At 42.4% G+C, this 18,910-nt stretch overlaps 1 protein-coding gene across 1 annotated transcript in view; it reads left to right on the forward strand.

Annotated features, from left to right (window-relative positions):
• NCKAP5 (NCK associated protein 5) overlaps positions 1–18,910 on the forward strand; it is a 1,115,675-nt gene that overhangs the window by 79,471 nt on the left and 1,017,294 nt on the right.

The following is an 18,910-nucleotide window of genomic DNA, read 5'->3' on the forward strand; positions in this document are numbered from 1 at the left end:
ACGCTAAACGCTAACGTGTGCATGTTATCCTAGGGACGCGTTAAGCGGTTAGCGCATGCAATGATTTACCGCTCGATCAATCCGCGCTAAAACGCTTTGCACACCTTTGTAAATGAGGGCCTGTTTGCAGAATCATGGCTTCCTGAAAATTAGGTGCCAGATATGTAGTCCAGGGTCTCCGAGGCCTACATTTCTGGGGTCTACATTTCACCATGAATCGTGGCTATGGAGGTTCTTTCTGATGCCTAACGCCACTTTCAGCATTAGCCATGCCTATGGTGGCATTGAACGTCATTAAGTGCCTCCGTAGCCAAAATGCAGGCGACCTACATTTTTAAAAATATTACATATGCGATTTTGTGATCCGCTTTGGAAAAAGCAAACTATAAACACACTAACTATAAAGTTAGGGTTACTAGACGCACAGATTTTCTCGGACACGTCCTCCTTTAGAGGACATGTCCGGGGGACCGGACGGCTTTTCACAACCCAGCACTTTGTCTGGGTTTTGAAAAGGTTTCCATCAGGCAGGAGCGCATCCACGCATGCGCAGATGCGATGTGATGATGTCATGCACACCTGTGCGTGCATGTGATGTCATCGTGTCACATCCACGCACACGCGGATGTGCTACCTGATGAGAACAGGCAGTGGGGGGGGGGGATTGGAGGCGGGGCTAGGGTGGGCTTGGGGGTGTGATGGAGCAGAACTGGGGTGTGACGGGGCAGGGATGGGTGGGACTAGGCGGGTCTAGGGGTTCGGATTTTCCAGACGGAAAATCAGGTAACCCTATATAAACAGAGTGGAGACAGTCCAGAGGGCAGCTCCTAAAATAGTGAGTGGCCTCCGTCAGAAATCATATATTTACTTTGGAAGAAAGGCAGCAGAGGCAGTGGCATAGCAAGGGTGAGCGAAGCCCGGGGTGGCAGTGCCCATACACTGTTCTCTTCCCTTTACCCCCTGCCACGCGTGTGTGCGCCCCTTCCCCGTACCTTTTAACTTCGGCACCAGCAGCCCATGTCAGCTTTGGCGCACTCTCTGACATCACTTCCTAGGTGCAGGTTCCAGGGGAGAGCGTGACGCAGAGGCTAAAGCCACAGCCTCAGCACCCTGAGGTTGTGGGTTCAAACCCATGCTGCTCCTTGTGACCCTGGGCAAGTCGCTTAATGCTCCATGTACATTAGATAGATTTTGAGCCCACTGAGAGAGCGTTATAGAAAACTGAATAAATACATAGTGAGAAAAGTTTGTCTCTGTTAACCAGAGTTGGTATTGTGATGTCATAATGCCTCATTCCACCAATGCTTAAGAGCCAACCTCATCGGTGATGTCACAATGGCTTGATTGTCCTATGCTTGGCTTACTTTTACTACTATTTGATTTATAGAGTGGTGCAGTGATTAAAGCTACAGCCTCAGCACCCAGAGGTTGTGGGTTCAAACCCACACTGCTCCTTGTGATCCTGGGCAAGCCACTTCATCGCCCCCCCCTATTGCCCCAAGTACATTATATCGATTGTGAGCCCACTGGGACAGACAGGTAACAATACTTGAGTACCTGAATAAATTCATGTACTGAGCTCCCTTGGGAGAACAGTATAGAAAATTGAATGAATAAATAAATAAAAGTAATATCAGAGAGAGAGCGCTGAAGCTGACATGGGCGGTAAGTTGGTGGCTGCTGGTGCTGAAGTTGAAAAAGTACAGGGGAAGAAGGGGCACGCGAGAATGGGGATGTGGGGAGGAGGAGAGTTGCTGGCGCCCTGAGGAAGATGGCGACTGGAGCGGACTACCCCCCTCACCCCCCCCCCCTCTTACTATGCCATTGAGCAGAGGGGAAATATTTTAGATACATTTAAATACTGCCGTGGCACAAATGCACAGGAGGCGAGTCTCTTTCAACTGAAAAATAATTTTAATAATGAGGGAGCAGAGGATGAAGGTGAAAGGGAATAGTCTTAGAGGCAATCCAAGGAAATACAGTGTTCCCCTGCGAATTTGCGATTCACGAATCACAGACTCGTTCATTCACGGTCTGCTCTGCCCGCCTCTTCCTGTAATAAAGTCAGGCTACACCAATCAGGAGCTGTGTGTCAAAGCAGCTCCTGATTAATGTAGTTCCACTTTACTACAGGAAGAGACGGTCGGAGCAGACCGCAAGTGATTTTCTTCACTCGCCGGTGCTCCAGCTGCCCTCTCCTGCCTTTTGACAGGCAAACAAAACGCATTTGCGTTTTGAAAATATTTGCGGGGGTTCCTGGAATGGAACCCCTGTGAATTTCGGGGGAGTACTGTACTTCTTTATGGAAAGGGAGGTGGATGCGTGAAATGGCATCCTGGTAGCGGTGGTGGAGATCAACTGCATCTGAATTAAAGATACACAAACATGGGGCAAACACAAGGATCTGTAAGACAGAAGAAAAGCAAGTGGATAGTTTAGGCCCTCTAAAGGAGATGAAGATAAAGTAGATAGTATAGATGGGCAGACAGAATAGGCCATATGGTCTTCATCTGCTTTCATTGGCTCTGATTCTCTGTTATAGAGTGCATGCTACATTTTATAGAGGAAGATGCTAAAAAAAAAAAAAATTGGCATGACTTCCATTGCACAGACTTCTTTGCCGTCAGGACATTTCTGTGGACAGAATTCAGGCCAGTGTGAGAAAATATAACAAGGTAAAATGTATTACTGTTTACTCATTGTTTTCACAAGGACAATTATGAGGGGTCTTTATACATTTACAAAGCAAACTACCCAGACCAGTGGTCTCAAACTCGCGGCCCGGGGGCCACATGCGGCCCGCCAGGTACTATTCTGAGGCCCTCGGTATTATAAAGAATGACTCTTTATGGAAAACCTGTGCCTCAAGTGTCCGGCGGTTGTGTCCTGGAACATTACCCGCCTCACTGCTGTAACCTCACGCAAGCGCTTTCCTGCGTCTGTACGCGATTGTCCTCTCCACTCCACCTCACAATCAGGTGCAGACGCAGGAAAGCGCTTGCGTGAGGTTACAGCAGTGAGGCGGGTAATGTTCCAGAACGTAAGGTAACCACTGGAGGCAGTGCAGCTTGTGCGTGTGTCCGGTGCTGGAGGACACTTAAGGCACAAGTTTTCCATAAAGAATCAATCATCCTTTATAATACCGAGGACCTCAAAATAGTTGGTCCAAAATCTTGTCTCTTGCAATTGATACTTTTTCACGTTCTGCATGTTGCACTGCTTTCTGCTGTGTATAGCTGAAATTATCAGAAGCAATTAAGGAAAGATCTATAAACTAATTTCAGATAATCCACATTTTGGATCATGCAAAGTTGTCATTTCTTTAATAAGACATTAACTATTTTTTTCTGCGGCCCTCCAAGTACCTACAAATCCAAAATGTGGCCCTGCAAACGGTTTCAGTTTGAGACCTCTGACCTAGACCCTGCTTCCTCATTTCTTTGTGAAAAGAGCATCAGAGCGATTCTTGGCTTTCATTATGTATCTTAAAATCAGAGAAATTTCCACCATAACCTATTATTATAGTAAATGTTGGCCGACACAGACCATTTGGCTTGCTTAGTCTGTCCAGTTGCCTGAGACTTCACTATTTTAGCTGAGGATACCAGCTGTCAGCTATATATAGGAATTTATGATGTAACTCTCATATATAGCTTTCGTCGTCATAAATCTTTAGGCCTGAAACATGAGCAAGGAATGCAGTAAATTCCGCTCAGGAGAAAAGAAGCAGGTTACAAAACTTTATGTGAAAAACTAGTAGCCTACATCTTCTCACATATTATTTAATCTTATTGCAAAAGATATAAGTGATGTCAAGATCGCTTAGTGTCAATTATTGTTTTCACAAGGTAAAGAGGCGCAGGCCCCTATCTGTTCTGGAAAAAAAAAAAGTGTGCTTCTCAATATTCTCTGTTTGAACAGTGACTAAAACAATAAAGCGTCCAACTGCAAGCTATATTTTCTGAAACTGGAGAGAATAACACATGCAAAAGCTATATGGGCCGACTTTCTCACACAAAGCATTTTGACCATTAACCCCCTCGAAATCCATCATCCTCTTGGAATGCCGTAAATAAGCACTTCACTTCCAGGGGGATTATAGGTAGGAAAAGTTTGCACTAGAAAGTAGGCATGGACATAGACATCTAACTCCTTTCACACAGGCGATCAGATGGCTTTCATATGCCATTGACATTTTTTCCCATGTTAATCCGAGTCAGGTCTCCTGAATGTGAAATGGACTGCGCACATTGTCTCAGTCACTCAGATTCCCCAAAATATACAGTATAAATGCATGCACAAATTATCTGTAATGCAACTGTACAGTAGTTATATATGGAAATAAATTTGAATGTGGTAGGCCGAGCGTGGGTGCTTGCGATGTGTTTTTGTTTAAAAAAAAAAAAAAGCTTCTAATTTTGTGTGGTTTCTCTGTGGACTGAAAGAAAAGTGGCTAGTTGTCGGAGTCTTAGGCCCCTCCCCAGTGCATCCCAGGATGCACCGGGAAGGTGGCCTAATGCCCTGATTGGCCCAGATACCTAAGGCCCCTCACATAGGAGGCAATTAAGATATCCAGGCTAATCAGGGCCTTAGGCCCCTTTCTAGCGTATCCCAAGATGCACCAGTAATGGGAAGGCTCACCATTTCGAAGAGGTGTGTCTGCTGGCATGAGTGAGTGGGCATCTCTTTTGCCAGCTTCTACATTGAAGTATGGGGGAGGGGTTTGCTTGAGCTGGGGGGGGATTCTGAGCTGACCCCCTCAGCTCACCAGGTCACCAGGGCTGTCTTTTGGGGTCTTTGTGGAGTGGTGGGAGGGGGATCTTCGTGAAGGGTGGGGGATGTCAGGAGGAGCATGGGGGAGAGTCGTGGGGAGAATTGGGAGAGGTTCAGGTGGCCCGGATGCAGAACCAGGTTGCTGAGGCAGGAGGGAGTGGGCCTCCCTCCTGTCTCTCTGGGTGCGTTGCTGTTGCAGGGGCGGCCTTCATCAGGGGGATCAGTGACCCGCATGTGTCGTCGGAGGGGTGCAAAGGCTGTAGTTGGGAAGGGGACCAGCATGACTTTAAAAAAAAATGGGGACAGACACATCTGTTTCCATTAAAAAAAAAAAAGAAGAAATGTTTCCTACCCCAAACAACTGAGTGGCAGGAGGCTGCTATGGGGCTTCCCCTGCCGGCTTGGCACTTGTGAGAGTCACTCTCACAGCGATTCATCAGCAGGATTGGATGGGGATTACAACAAATATCCGCTCAAATCATTTGCATGCAGTGGTGCAATAATGGGGGGCAGGGGGGTGGTCCACCCTTGGTGCGGGGTCTTAGTAAGGGCACCAAAAACCTGTCCTCCTGTCTGCCTCCCCCTCCCCCCACTACTTCCTGACCCTAATCGAAATAGCGCGTGCTAAACGCTAACACGTCCATAGACTAAAATGCACGCGTTAGCGTTCAGCGCACACTAATCGTTTAGCGCTCCTTATTAAAAGAGGGCCTAGGTGTTGGTAATGCTGACGTACTAATGGTCACACTCTAATGGAGAAATTAGTAAGTAATGTATCACAAAAGTCAAATCTCCACTCCTATGAAGAAGTCTATACTCAAACACTCGCACTCCACTTTTTTAGTCTATCTATACTTGGAGCTTGATATTCGTTCTGGAAAAGGCCTCAGAAATAAGGAGTAATTTCAGTGGTAATCGTTACCAGCGTAGGTGTATTCCAAACACGTACTCCGTACTGCAATCACTGGCCAAAAACCTGTTCTTTTATTTCCAAGTTTCCAAGTTTATTCAATATTTGATTAATCGCTTATTCAACATTCTAAGCGATGTACATAGTATAATAATAAACATAAGTTAATAGGGGGAGAATGACAATTCACTATCCATATTATGTTTCTGCTAATTTAAACTATTTTTAAAACTTTTTTGTTATAACTTATATCTCTTATTTTGCACATTAACTGATTGAGTGTAGACCGCTTCAGAATTTGAAAAACCTCACAGAAAATTACTTATCTTTAGTGTTTTCATTATTCTGCTTCCCATTTCTGAGCTTCAATTCTGTGCTATTTCGTACTCGGGACCAGAACCGGAGCTTTCAACGCTCTCGGGCTCTGGCTCTAGTCCCGAGAGCGTTGGAAGCGTTGGACCCTTGTCCATCATGTTTTGGAATGCCCCACTACTGAATTATGGTTGCGGATTCTTCCTTTTCTGGAGAAGATAGTACACAGAACAGTCCCATGGAATTATAGTCTGTTATTACTGGGGGACCAGAAGGAACTGTTAGAAGTGAGGTTCTCCTTTCCACAGCAAAAGTTTTTGTATATGGCTGTGCTAGTAGTTAAAGCTTTTATTGCAAAATTGGGTGTCAGATTGTTTGGCCTCCTACTCTCACTGGCTTAATCGTATCGCAGAGGTGGCCCGTTTTGAAATTCAATACACCCCCTGGGAGGGGGAGGTTGGAACGCATACGCTATGTGGCCCTTTGGAAGGAACTACTCCTATTCTGCCCTAGTGCTCCTCCCACCCAGACCTGGATGCTCTGGTCCTCCTGGGTCACGGGGGGATATTTGGTAAAGTGGAATAGGGGTTGGCGGATGTGTGGATGAGTGACTGAGTGTTGTTTGTTGGGTATTGCATGGAGTGTCTGAGTTCATGTTTGCCGAAAGGGTGCAGTTCATGAGGAATGTTGAAGGGATCATAAACGTGGTCAGATTATAGTTCATTTTTACCACGGAGTCTTTGTGGATTTCTATTTTTTTTCTGCTCTTGTACAGTGTTACCAAGCTTTGCTTTGTTCTCATTTGTGTACTCTGTGTTGCAATTGCCAATAAACATATTTTTAAAAAAGACAAAAAAAAAACAAATGGTAAATAGTAGTAATAAATGCCCAAGCCATATAAATTCCAAGTTACAAAGTTGCTATTAACAGATATAAAAAGTGTGTAATTTGTTTTGACACAGAGATACTATACAGTAATATTCTGTTTTACCCCCCTCTTTTACTAAGGTGCGCTAACCGATTAGCATGCACTAATTGAATTAGTGCGCTAAACGCTAATGCATCCATTTTTCCAATTATACGTAATTTGTGGAATGGCAACCCCAGTCATTATAAGTAATAATTTGTTATTATTTGTAGAAATCTGACTTTTTGCTCTCATTGCCATACCAAATAGCACAGTATCATATGATAATGCCACTGGGTTATCTAATAAACAATTAATTTGGTCTCAAATTGATTTCCAGAAATTCATAATAAATGGGCAATAGAATAATAAATGATCTAAAGTCCCTGCTTCGAGATGACAGTGCCAACATCTATTAGACTTAGAGCTATCCCATTTTTGTAACCGAACAAGGGTCCATAATACTCTAGGTAACAGAAAAAACCAAGTTTGTCTCACTGGAGGGAAATGCTCCAGAGGGAAGGATATTGTGTTAAAAGAAAGAAAAAAAAAGCTTTCGTTTGCAACTTCAGCAGCTTAGAAATAACAAGTTTGCAATCGTAGAACTCTGGAAATATATTTCGTGGCAATGGTCGCTTTTCCTGCGGTTCCAGAGTTCTGAAACACGGTTTCTGCAAGGGCTTTTCTTTTCCAAAGATCTTGTGAAGTTTAAGCAACTCGAGTTAAATCGGCATCTGTTCCGCAGTTGTTTTGACAGTTGATATCACACTGCTGGGGTTTGTAGGGCGAGAGGTTGGGTTGGGATCAATGAGCCGTAATTATGTTCATTCACTGTGACGTGCAGTGGAATGCAACAGTTACGCGGTAGTCAACGGTCCAGTTTGTGAGGAATTTCGCAAAACGGTTCTCTTTCTCCAGACAAGAATAAATGTATGTGAGAGAGAGAGAGAGAGAGAATAAAAAGATATAGGACAATAAGCCACGATTGATAGAAAATATTATACAATTTTACTAAAGCTTTTATAAAATCACTACTATTTACAATCATTATTTATTTAATTTGTTCTCCATCCCGCTATCTCCAAAAAGCTCAGAGCGGGTTACGTTATGGCGTCCTTTTATTAAGGCGCGCCAAAGATTAGCGCGTGCTAAATGCTAAGACATTCGTTATAATCTGTTGGCGCCTTAGCATTTAATCGGTTAGCACACCTTAAAAAAGTTGATACGTACAATGTTACGGACTACATTCAACTGAATTAATATCTTGCACATTTGTTAAATCAATTGGGGCTTTTGCATTCAGTGCACTGATTTGTCCAGGGCAGGAGGTTAATTAACTAAATGAAGGTGTCATTGAGTACAGAACAGTGCAAAATAAAGAGGCACAGATTGACTACATTCTTGCATCTGCTACAGTCTCATGTTCTCCTGTATTTATCGTCTCCGTGAAGCTTGCACAGGAGCGAATATGCATTACATTAGCATTTGCACCATGCCACCCCGCTTTTCACCCATTCCTCTGTCATTGCAAATATAACAAAAAGAACAATTGGCAGAACCCTGTATTAAGCTCTCAAAGAGCACCTGCTGGCATTATTAGATCATAGATGAGTAAAGATGAGACACCTCAGTAAGGGCCAAAGTTAAGCACTTTCATACTGCTGTGTAACTTTTATGGCCCCGAGCAAAAGACTCATAGGTGACCAGCACCAGGTTTAAAAAAAAACCTCAATAAGTCCTGCCCCGTACATCATTCGGTCTCCGTGATAACAAATAACAAATGTGAATAAACGCTCAGCGAGAAGCTTTAGGAGCAGAATAGAGGGCCCAAAAAACGCCCCTTGAATGAATAATTTCAAAAATGTATTCAAAAGTGCTTAAGTGCTTATGCGCTAAGAATATAAAAAAGTGTAAGAAAGAAATCATTCCATTAGCAGTTCTTATGTAAACCCCAGGAAACAATCTCTATTTTAATGCCAGCAGATGCTCTTTGAGAGCTTAATATAGGGTTCTGCCAATTGTTCTTTTTGTTATAAGTTTGGCAGGTTTTTTAGAGGTTTTTTTTTAAAATCATTACAAATATATCACATACACCATCATTGTGGCCAAATATTTGGCCGCAGCTTTATTCCCCACAATCCTTTGGATAGGTTCCTGGAGGATAAGGGGATAGAGGGGTACAGATAGAACTTGAGGTAGGTTATAGAAGTGGTCAGAAACCACTTCACAGGTCGCGGACCTGATGGGCCACCGCGGGAGCGGACCGCTGGGCGAGATGGACCTCTGGTCTGACCCAGTGGAGGCAACTTCTTATGTTCTTATGTTAAGTCATACAACTTTTGAATTTAACTCATAACATTACCCCACCCCCGCATCACAAGCTATTCGGTGATGAAACTAGCTTGTACCTCTTGGCAACTGATTGCCACCTCAAAACATAGCATGACCCACAGTATTGTCAGGTCACCCCCCCCCCTCAACATACAACCTACTTAACCATCCCACACGCTACTCTTGTGCCAATTACCTCTCAGCCCGCCAAATTCACTCTCTCAACCAATCACCACCTGCCTATTACATTACATTAGGGATTTCTATTCCGCCATTACCTTGCGGTTCAAGGCGGCTTACAAAAGATTTATAAACGGGGGTTATATTGGGAGAACGATTGATTTACTAGGGTGGTAAAGAGAGGATCTCTATCCAATCCCTTTGCACCTCTTACGTTTCCTTTTTTTTTTATCCCCTGGCGGCAAGTAATCCTCCAATCTGCATCCCTCTCTCACTTAACCCCCAACCCTATATCTTAATCTCTCCCGTACACCACTCCCAATTCTCTCTATAGTGACAGGGCCCAGCTAATGTTATGTACCTACCTATCCAATGGGGCTCTCTTCTGGCATATACAGATCCAGACGTATTTTACTTAATGCTCGATTCCCACCCATCATATAACCTCACACATAAAGAAGGGAGACCGAGAGATACACAGATAGTGGCGAGTACATTTAGCAGTATTACCCAAATTCTGTATATAGCACCATAAGGTGTGCGCGCAAATAGGTGCACACTGACGATTTGTGCACACAACGTAATTATTTAATAAGACCAATTGATGCTGATAATTGGCAATTCACACCTCATAATTGACTGTAATTAGCACTAATTATGTTACGCACACAACTTGCTAGGCATATTCTATAAAGTAGTGTGTAAATCTCAAAAGGGGCATGCCCAACTTACCCCCTCTTTTACTAAGGTGCGCTAACCGATTAGCGTGCGCTAAACGCTAACGCATCCATAGACCAACATGGACACGTTGGCATTTAGCGCGTGCTAAATCGATTAGCGCACCTTGGTGAAAGAGGGCCTTAGTTGCAGGTTCTTAGGCCTGGTTTTTCTTGGCCTAACTGGGTGCACCTAAACGTTACACCGTATACAGCTGCTAAGTGTCATTCTATATATGGCACTTGCTTTTAATAGAATTGCTCTAAGCACCATTATGATTGTGCATGTTTATTAGGCACCATTCGAGTGGGGTGCTGAAAGATTCTCAGCCCAACCAACCAGCTTCCTAAATTCTGAGCATTATTTTGCCACTGCAGTTGAAAAGAGTGTTATCTTATTTCGCTGACATTATTTCAGATCATTAATTGAGCAAACAGAAAGACAGAAGAACACCTCGCCTTAGAGCACAGACAGTCAAGCAAAAAAGGCAAGGGAGGTGTCTTGTCAACCAAATAATAAAGTCTTTATTTGAAACGGCTACTGCTGCTCGACTGCACACGTGTCCCGTGAGGAAGGCGTATTCTTACATGCCGAAACAGGGATCCTTGTTGGGACCACTGTTTCAAAAAAAGGCTTTATTATTTGGTTGAAAAGACACCTCCCTTGCCTTTTTTTGTTTGACAGATCATTAATTGAACCATATCCATATCATTCTCTTCTTGGTTGGGCTGAGAACTTTTCAGCAAACCTTCATATAGAATCAGGTCCTCAGGGCATGGAAAAAAATCTCTGCAAAGAATTTGCTGCCCAAAAATTGATGATGATATGCTTTTGTTGACGAACATATTTGGCTAACTATGAAAAGCATTTCATTTCACGCTTTTAATGTGTGCTTTTAAACAAAGGATCTTCATGAGTTGACACCTTCTCGAAGGCACAAACCAACATCATATGCTATTTTTATATTTGTCTTTTATATGTTTCCAAAAATCCCCCACATTACATAGTGAAATTGTGACAGTTTGAAGCGTTTTATTGAACCATGCAAAAAAAAAAAAAAAAATTCCATTTGTCATTCAATGAAATTTCCACAAGATACGAAAAACTGCATCCCCTCCCCCTTTATTAGACATTGTTGTGTAATCCTTTTTTGACAATTTAAATTGAAGATCCAGTTTGGCGAGTACCGAGATTTGATTTTATTCCAGAAAGACTGAATGCATGTGGAACTGTTAACAATTTTCTGTAACAGCGGGATATGTATTGGCCCGCTCTCTCTCCCCCGCCCCACCCACACTTACACTCCCCTGCCAATAACCACACAACTCATGTATATGGATAAACAGCCGCAGCTCTGTTTATTAAAAAACCATTAATTTAACATTTACATAACAAAAACAGTTTCCCGAGCTACACCTTATCCAATACCCATAATATTCGGCCCCCGATCCTGCCATGCCAGCAAGGGTCTGGGGGGTGGCATGTCCCAACATGCCCCTTTAACCATAGTACTAGAACCCGGGCACGGCTCCCTGCCGGCCCCCCCCGCTCATCTCCTGATGAGCTGTACCATACCGTAGCTCGGGATAACCGCTGACCGAAACTCTGCCACCTACTAATCCAGACAAAAGAGGGCGGGAGGGTGGGCAGGAAAAAGCTGCCTCGGAGGACCCAGGAAGAGACCGGGTCCTCCGAGGTCCCGGCTTTATCGACCTCTCCCGTCGCTCCCCAACCAATCAGGAGGCAGCCCCGCAGCGGGAAATTTAAACCCGCCTATCCTATGCTGCCTCCTGCTCCCCTACACCTCTCCCCCCCCCTCGCGCGGAGCGCTCGTCTCGATGGGAGGCCGCGCGGGCCCTCATCCCCGCGTTACAGCCGCCCATCGAGACGAGCTCTCGGGCTCTCCTTAATCACTGATGTGAAACAATGTGATATATGGGCTTTTGCAAGACACATTTTTTCCATCCTCTCAGTTAATTATTGAAACTAATAGTAAAAATCAATGTGGATAACCACGTGGATAAGTAACAGTTTAGTTTTCTTAGCAGTTTTAATTACCAAATTCTCATCTGTTTCAGAAAAAAAATGTATAGGAGACTTTAATGCTAAAAAAAAACAACACCCTATTTTCATGGGAAGTAAAAACCTGCTTGAAATTGTCTCCAATTTTGACCATGGGATATATGTTGAATTTAGATATATATCAGAGTTTCAAGGAATAAATCATATCTTATATCTGCATAGCAATTAGCATTAAATGATACTTAAGGCCCTCTTTTACAAAGGCGTGCTAAGCGGATTTAGTGTGGATTTCACGCACGCTAAATCAACACGTGGGCTAACTGCTAATGCATCCATAGGATAGCATGCACATGTTAGCATTTAGCGCGTGTTTAGTGCACGCTAAAGAGCTTAGCGTACCTTTGTAAAAGAGGGGGTAAGCCTTGGCGACTTTCAGAAGCTTACAGTTTCAAAAGAAACTTATAAGCAACACCATTTGGGTTAGATTTATACTCTTCATAAAATCATTTTAAACATGTTGCAAACTGGTTTCAAAACCCTGGCATACATTTTCAGTGCCTACCTTTGCTGGTGGCACGAACCTGTATCTAGCGCCGTTGCTTGTGAAAAAAGGCTTACCACAAAACAGGCTAAAGCATTTGGGGTTAATTTGTCGATGTGCATATGCTAATTGTGCATGTTTAAATTTTTTAAAAAAAAAACAAAACCTTTGGGAGGAGGCATGTTATGGGTGCATAATGTTTATTGACGCCTTATCCAGCAAGTGATTTCCTATTAGCATGTGCTAAATGGATAACAGATTTAACACGGGAACAATTGGCATCTCCTAAATAGGAGTGCTCCCAAGTCAATATTTTTGACAGACCTGCTTGCTAAAGTAAAGATTAGCAGAGGACCTGCAAAAAAAAAAAAAATTAAAAAGCCCTAAATACTAATGCATTTATTTGGGCTTAGCACACAGGAAACTCCCACGTTAAAACTTGCTAGGCCCTGATTTTTATGCATTTTTAAAAGTAGCAAAATGGTCGCTTCATGAAGGACTCTCTGGAGCCCCCTCTCTCGGGTTCCTTCTGTCTCATTTGGGAGGGCACATTTCACACTACCTTATCAGCTGGTGTCAACAGAATGATGTGATAGCCCAAAGCAATTGTTTTCCTTGGCCAGTCTTCTTCCCTAGGGCAGAGCTAATCTTGTACAGGCTGTTTGAGGTCAGCTGATGGACCAATAAACAGTTGAGTAAGTTACAATGGTGGTTACTTTAGAAGCTCTGTTCTTGTTTTGGACATTTGAAAACTGGCATTTAGATAACCATATTGCATGGATGTTCAAATCCTGATTATAGAAACACAGGATATGGACATCTAACACTGCAATACATCCATATGACAAGGGGGGGGGCATAGTCTGGGCCCATTTTGGGAAGGATTAGGGATAGGCCAAAATATGGACATCCGACTTCAGTCACAGAAGTATGATCATGTCACTGATTTTTATCGTCGACTGCACTGACTTCCAGTTGAGGCACGGGCTAGATTTAAGCTCGGCTGTTATTTGTTTTAAGGCACTAACAGGCTTAATTCCTTATGGACTAGGGATTTAACTCGTATATTCATATTCCCAAATTCGTATCAACAATTTCAATGTGCCTTAAAAATGTATCTTTTTAGGGAATCTTTCGGAAGTTAGATATTGGATGTTTAGTCATTTATATTACTAGTCTTTGTGAACCGCATAGAACCTAATGGTATTTGCGGTATACAAGTGAGTTTTATGTTATGTTGTTATTTAGACCTGGTAATTGGCACATCCAGTTTACAGAAAGGTATTCTAATTGAGAAGCTGTCCTTGATCTGCTCGTGGTTGCTGACCCCTTTTCTTTCTCTTGAATGTGAAATTGCAAGGGATATGAGGCTCTATGACATCTTCAGGTAATATGGACAGTCTTTTTTTTTTTTTTTTTTTAAATAAAATCTTTATTCGTTTTAAAACTTACAATAAGTGTGACAGTGAGTTAAAACATTTTAACATTAAATAGAACACTTAATAATCAGCAATAATCCAAATCATATAACTTATCTCCCTCCCTCCCCACCCTTCCATAGCAATATAAAACATATGTATTGTATGATAAAATTTCCCCCTCATTCTTATATTGTTAAATAATAAACTAAAAATTACCCCCTTCTCCCCCAGTATTGAACTTGTAAATTTAAGGATATGAGGCTCTATAACATCTTCAGGTAATATGGACAGTCTTAAGAAAGCAGCATGCAGAACTGAAGAGTAGCTTAATGGTTACTGCAGTAGACAAAATTCGCGGGAGTTACGTTCCAGGAACCCCCGCGAATTTCGAAAAACCACAAATACAGTTTTTCGGCAGGGGAGACAGGAGAGGGCAGCTGGAGAGGCAGGAGAGAGCAGCCGAAACACTGGCGAGTGAAAGAATCACTCGCTGTTTGCGCTGACCGCCTCTTCCTGTACTAAAGTCGAGCCTTACCAATCAGGAGCTGAGTGTCAAAGCATTACAGAATGTACCAAAACAAATGGAAAGCAGGGGGTGAACTACAATTGTAATAGGACAGAAGAAAAAAAAAGGTCAGCACAGTGGGGGATGGGGGGTTATGCTCTTAATTCATAGGAATCTGAGTGGAATTGGGGTGTTACAGGTCGTATGCGTCCCTAAATAAGAATGTTTTTAAATTTGCTTTAAATTTGTCAAAAATGGTTTCTTCTCATAGGTATAATGGGAGAGTTCCAGTGAGTTGGTACAGTAACTGAGAAAATCCTTTTCTGGGTGGTATCAAAGAATAAATGACGTAGAGAAGGAATATTCAAGAGAAATTGATTACTGCATCGTAATGTTCTTGAAGAGCAGTAGGGAATGATTAACCTATCAATGAATTCTGGGGAGTGTGAGTTTTTTGTTTTAAAAGTGAGCAGTAAGATTTTATAAGTGATTCTATGAGTAATTGGTAACCAATGTGATTTTATTTGGAGGGGTGTAACATGGTCAAATTATTTTTGCGTTATATATCAATTTGATAGCGGTATTTTGGATGATTTGCAGTCTTCTAAGTTATTTTTGGGTGATTATTTGGTGCTCTAACCCTTAGGCTAACCATCTATACCAGTGGTCCCCAACCCTGTCCTGGAGGACCACAAGGCCAATCAGGTTTTCAGGCTAGCCCTAATGAATAAGCATGGAGCAGACTTGCATGCCTGCCACTTCCATTATATGCAAATCTCTCTCATACATATTCATTAGGGCTAGCCTGTAAACCCGATTGGCCTGGTGGTCCTCCAGGACAGGGTTGGGAACCACTGATCTATACTATATTACAATCTGGGTGGCCATTCTATAAGATGGATGCTCCTATACTGCCACACAAAACTCAATGGCCCTTGTTTTCCACATTCGCTTCACTTTGTAAAATGGATGTTCATTGAATATCCAAGATTCTAAAATACATGCAAGATCAACATCCATTTGTGATTTTCTGACTTGGATGTCCTTTCTAAAATGCCTCTCAATGCTACATAGATTATGAGAAATTATGAAAGGTTGGCCAATGTTGAGACCTCCTTGTAATTTTCCCAACTATTCTTATTTATATATAGTATCTTTTAACAGACCCTCAGAAATGCCACCAGCCACTCAAATGCATATCATAGTGGTTGGATTTATACATTAATTCCTCACCGGGTCAATCCAACTATTTTTAAATTTTTTTATATTGATGATTTTCAAAAAGTGCATCAGTGCATAGATAAAACTTTTTATAAATATAAAGCTAATACTTAGCTTAGCTTAGGTGGTCCATTCTAAGGGATTCTGTCACTGACATGTTTCACCCTGCTCGGGTTTCATCAGGGTTGTAATCCCTCAGTTAGAGTTGGTTTCCCACAACGCGACCACTCCCAGTTAGGAAGTTTAACAAATAAGGGTCTTAAAAACTAAAATTTTATACCATATAAATTTGCTTCAGATGTATTAATAAACATAGCCTAATATTTTGAATGGAAAAGATGCTGGCAGAGGACATTAATACGTATCTATTGGGCACTTTTATTAAAGGATGTTAAGCCCAAACACAGGCTAGCACAACATGCTTTTGGTGATATTTTGTCTGTTTGTGCATGCTAATTTGGACATTTCTTATTTTTTTCTAAATATTTTTTCCAGGGGCCAGGTCATGGGTGGAGAATGGGATTGGAAGCGTTAAGTGAAGAATGGATGTTAGGATTACGGCAAAGTAACTGGTTAAATCTGGGTTAACATGGGAGCATTTAACGTCACCTAAGTAAGAGGCGGGGCCTGATTCTACAAACGGCATCTAACTCCTAGGCAACGTTCAGCGGGGTTGTCAATTATCCGCTAGGCACACTTATAGAATCATGCTTAGTGATGCCTAAGCATTCATAGGCGCCAGAAGGCATTAAGGCCCTGATTCTCTAACCGGTGCCTATTTTTTTTAGGTGGCAGTAGGTGCCCAAGCTCAGTTAAAAAAAAAAAAATGCCATTTTACCTTCGCCTAAAAAATTTGGCACCGGAATCGAGCTTCCGTAGGCGCTTTAGGCCGCCTAATGCCAGAAGTGGTGTCAGGTAGGCGCAAATCATACCAAAGATAGGCGCCAGAAATGTGGGCCTGGAAAACCCTGGCCTATATTTCTGATGCTTATATCGGCACCTTATGGTTCATAGACAACCCCGCGAAAGACAAAGGCGCGCACCGACAACTGAGCGCAAGACGGAGGCGTGTGCCGAAGAAAATTACAGTTTTTAGGGGCTCCGATGGGGGGTTTTGTTGGGGAGCCCTCCCCAGTTTACTTAATAGAGATCGCGCCGGCGTTGTGGGGGGTTTGGGGGGTTGTAACCCTCCACATTTTACTGTAAACTTAACTTTTTCCCTAAAAACAGGGAAAAAGTGAAGTTTTCAGTAAAATGTGGGGGGTTACAACCCCCCACACCGCCCCCACAACGCGGCGCGATCTCTATTAAGTAAAGTGGGGGGTTCCCCCCCACGCCCCCCCGTCGGAGCCGTAAAAACAGTAATTTTCTTCGGCGCATGCCTCCACGCTGCGCTCAATTGTCTGCGCACGCCTTTGTCCCGGCGCGCTTTTGACCTGACACCGCACCTTATAGAGAATCTGGGTCTAAATGAGTATGCCTAAATCATTCCATGCCCAAACTCCACCTCTAATCCACCCACAAATCTACCCCTAATCAGGTCTACATGCAATAAGGTGCCTTGGTGTAGGTGCCTACCAGCTAATTCAGGTTTTTTTTCACTTGTTTTTTAATGGTGATTTCAATGATCAGCACCAATTGAAGCCAATTTTAAAAAGGGCTCTTTTTACTAAATGGCAGTAGAGATTTCACCGTGAATGCACCGATGCTCATAGGAATTCTATGAGTATTAGAGCATTTAACTCTCTGGCTTTGTGGTAGAAACCTCTACTGCCATTTAGTAAAACTCAGCGTAAATTAGATAAGCTAAGTGTGCTAATCTAAGCACCTAACTGTAGGTTTCTTTTATAGAATCAGGGACTTACCCCCTCTTTTACTAAGCTGCGCTAACCGATTAGCGCGCGCTAATCGAATTAGCATGCACTGAACGCTAATGCATCCATAGACTAACATGCACGCGTTAGTGTTTAGCGTGTGCTAAATTGATTAGTGCGCGCTAATTGGTTAGTGCACCAAAGTAAAAGAGGGGGTTAGTGTTGTTGCATTAACTGTTTGCAGGTACTGCATGCTACATTAGCACACAACCTGCAAAAATGCTTTAAAAAAATGCCTCATAAATCCTAAGCATACCATATGGGAAAATCCCACTTTAGGATGCATTAAGCCCAGATTTTACCACAAATTTAGTAAAAGATCCCCTATAGTTCTAATATTTAACAAGGATAAGAAAGATATAAACATGACTTGCTTAAAAACCATTTCTATGCTGTAATCTATCTTGAATTTTAAATATTTTGACATATTTTTGAAACGTTGGTATTATTGCATAGTTATTGGGCTCTTATCAGGATCAGTATGTCTTCGTCATGTTTTTCTGAGCTGCCTTCGATGACCCTTATCTTGCTGCTTTCTTCTCTGAAAATGAGTTTACCCTCTGCCTGACATTCAAGTTCAGTTTCTTGCAGCAGAATGGTTGGAATGGCTAGAATCTTTTTTTCCTAAGCCATCAATCCTCTTCTGGAATGCCGCACATCACATCCCTCTTCACATTGACTTGTCATGCTAAAATGAGAATACTTGTGTTGCAGCTTTTACTTACAATATAAACCAGTAGAGAGTTCAAGAAAACATTGCTTGCAATTAATAAAGTATCCTGGATCCAAGCAAGATTTGACTGTTGTTATTTTCTTTTTAAACTTGGATTATGTTGTGTGTGTGTGTTGGTTTTTTTTTTTAATTCTTCTTGAAACGTGTGTGATGGTGTGATTCAGGAGGCCTAAGGGGCAGCTTGGCTGCCCTGTCTGCCATCTGTGTAAATTTACAATTTATAAGTTGAGATCCAGGCAGGTTTCACGCAGCCTTTCGTTTGTCTGATGGAAAATCAAATGAATGCCAGTAGTAATCTTTATTCCAGCTATCTGTAAAATGGCTTGGAAAACAGCATTATAAAAGAATGCAAGCATTTGAAGAGACCTATCAGGTTCTACATGTATTTATGTATTTTGTGCATTTATAGTCCACATGATCCAAAGTTCTGGGCAGACTACAAAGGACACACACAACAGTAATT

Source organism: Geotrypetes seraphini, chromosome 5 (assembly GCF_902459505.1).
Source record: "Geotrypetes seraphini chromosome 5, aGeoSer1.1, whole genome shotgun sequence".
Classification (NCBI taxonomy): Eukaryota; Metazoa; Chordata; class Amphibia; order Gymnophiona; family Dermophiidae; genus Geotrypetes; species Geotrypetes seraphini.